Below are 2,399 nucleotides of genomic sequence, written 5' to 3'. Positions count from 1 at the left end.
ATTATGGTTGGTTTAGATTCATAAATTTTTTTATTACCATTTTCCCATTTTAGCTATTTTTACAATTTACTCGATATTGAAGGGTGTACGGCCCAAACTGACTTAAAATTCAAATTCAGCGGGTCAAAATACATGCCGGTAGGTAGGTGGTGTCGGATGTACAAACAACTTTTTTTTTGTGCGCCGGTGTTATCATTGGCCTCGACGCCTACCCACAACATTTTTGCTTGAATAAATTTGTATGTAAATACATTCATCCTGGTCCTGCCCTCTCACTGCGCGGTTGCATAAATGATTAAATACTTGCCACGCCAGTTTTTATAAACCCGAGTTTATCGACAGAACTAAATTCAAGAAGTTAATTTTAAATACTACGAAAAATTTCACTGAAAGAGCTAATTCGGCATTAAAAGTAGTATTTAAAATACTTTGTATTTTATTTTGTAATGTTTATTATAACCAATTAAAGTGTTTATGCCTTGACCGCATACTTCCTTGTTGGGTATATGGACCTCTTGCGAACTTCCTTTAGAGTTTTTCTATTCGCATCTCTGGGAGTCAAGGCCTTGCGAACGGCACGAGTTCTCTTTTTTCGTAAGTCCAACGGCTTATACTTCTTGTTCTTAAAAACTTTCCGGAGATTTTCCTTTTGTTTCTGGTGCATGACGATGTAGACCCTTGCAATTGCTTTGCGAACCACCCGTCTGAAAAACAAAAGTATTATTGTTAGAACTTTAATCCCATCATATACGTATTAAACTGTAAATAAATTTATTTGCTGGTTTTTCTATTTTTAAAATAAGAGTCAAAGTAAACAATCTAACAATTTCTTTCCAATTACTCAGTAAACGATTAAAATATTACGCTAAACTTTAGTTTAAACTTAAGTTTTACGCTAAACTTTAGTTGAAGTTGAAAGAAATGCGTAATAATACATAGTTATTTCTAAATGTACCGTTAGCGTTAACTAATATAAAATGATGTACCCATTCATGTGAATGGGACCTCTAGCGTTAATTTATATGCATCGCTTAATGTTGTACATATGTTCGTCAATCGCCATCTCAAACCTCCGGTACGCCGATTAACCCTAGAACCATACGTCCTTCCATCCTACGTTAAGAACAATTATGCGTAAATTTTACTTAGTGATTAATTAATAAATTAATAATTTTTATCAAACTATTTATTCTTAAAATAAAGTACAAAATTTTAAAAGGAAATTCAATTTTACTTTATTTAAGAAAAAACAAAGAATAAATTAAATTTCATTGGCACAGATTTAGCAAACTTTAATTTGATGTTCACCACATACGTATATTTTACGCAAAAACTTGTGCTGCGCTCGCTCTGAAACCTTCAACTGATCACATATGCTGTGCTTTCGCATTTCTGTATACATAAAAATACTTTCTGCAAGCACTGCCGGCGTTGGGTACCGTTGCAGCATGACACACTTTTGCCATCACAATTTGAAAATTGTATATGCGTAAATTTACGTATATCTATTATATATTATATGTATCTGATTTATGCGACGTTAGTGGCGAAATGCTGTGCGAACAAATCAGACAGATTTCTTCGCTGTTAGTGCCTAGTTAGCTTTAACAAGTGAAACGCACTCATTGTTACTGTAAATAAAATCTAACATTGCGTCGTAGGAATAAAAACCAGGGACGTGAACCGGATGAAAAATTTTGTCGCTTTGGTTGAGCGGTTCGAGCCGTTTTTGCACTTTTGGATCGGTTCGTCAATGCGTTTTTTTTGGTCTTTGAACCGGGGTTTCGGTTCGGTTCAACGGTTCGNTCAAGTGAAACGCACTCATTGTTACTGTAAATAAAATCTAACATTGCGTCGTAGGAATAAAAACCAGGGACGTGAACCGGATGAAAAATTTGGTCGCTTTGGTTGAGCGGTTCGAGCCGTTTTTGCAATTTTGGATCGGTTCGTCAATGCGTTTTTTTGGTCTTTGAACCGGGGTTTCGGTTCGGTTCAACGGTTCGAAAAACAAAAAAAATTACGCGCGAGGTTAAGGGTCAAGTGTCTGTCAAATGAGATGGGTTGCCTTTACATTTGATATTGGGCGCGTTCATAAGACGTAGCTGTTTAGCTCATCAGCTACGAAACTGCTGGCAACTGTTGAATCCAACAATTACGTCTTAGAAACGGCTGATTAATATGCAATTGCAACAAATAGAGATAGTTGCGCCGGTAATATTTAGAATTCAACGCTGAGCTGCCGCCGTGTTGAAAAAATCGTTCAATGTTACAATGAATTAAACAGTGTAAAATTATATAGCAAACATCTTAAAAACATATATTTAGAAACGTAGTATTNTAGTTGCGCCGGTAGTATTTAGAATTCAACGCTGAGCTGCCGCCGTGTTGAAAAAATCGTT

The 2,399-nt window shown here is 35.8% G+C and overlaps 1 pseudogene; it reads right to left on the bottom strand.

Moving 5' to 3' along the window:
- Window positions 1–399: 399 nt before the first annotated feature.
- LOC108371533 (60S ribosomal protein L35 pseudogene) lies at window positions 400–751 on the bottom strand (annotated as a pseudogene).
- Window positions 752–2,399: the final 1,648 nt, after the last annotated feature.

Source organism: Rhagoletis zephyria, unplaced genomic scaffold (assembly GCF_001687245.7).
Source record: "Rhagoletis zephyria isolate East Lansing unplaced genomic scaffold, Rhagoletis_zephyria_1.1 Rzeph_scaffold_05046, whole genome shotgun sequence".
Lineage (NCBI taxonomy): Eukaryota > Metazoa > Arthropoda > Insecta > Diptera > Tephritidae > Rhagoletis > Rhagoletis zephyria.
This window is presented reverse-complemented; position numbering and strand designations above follow the sequence as displayed.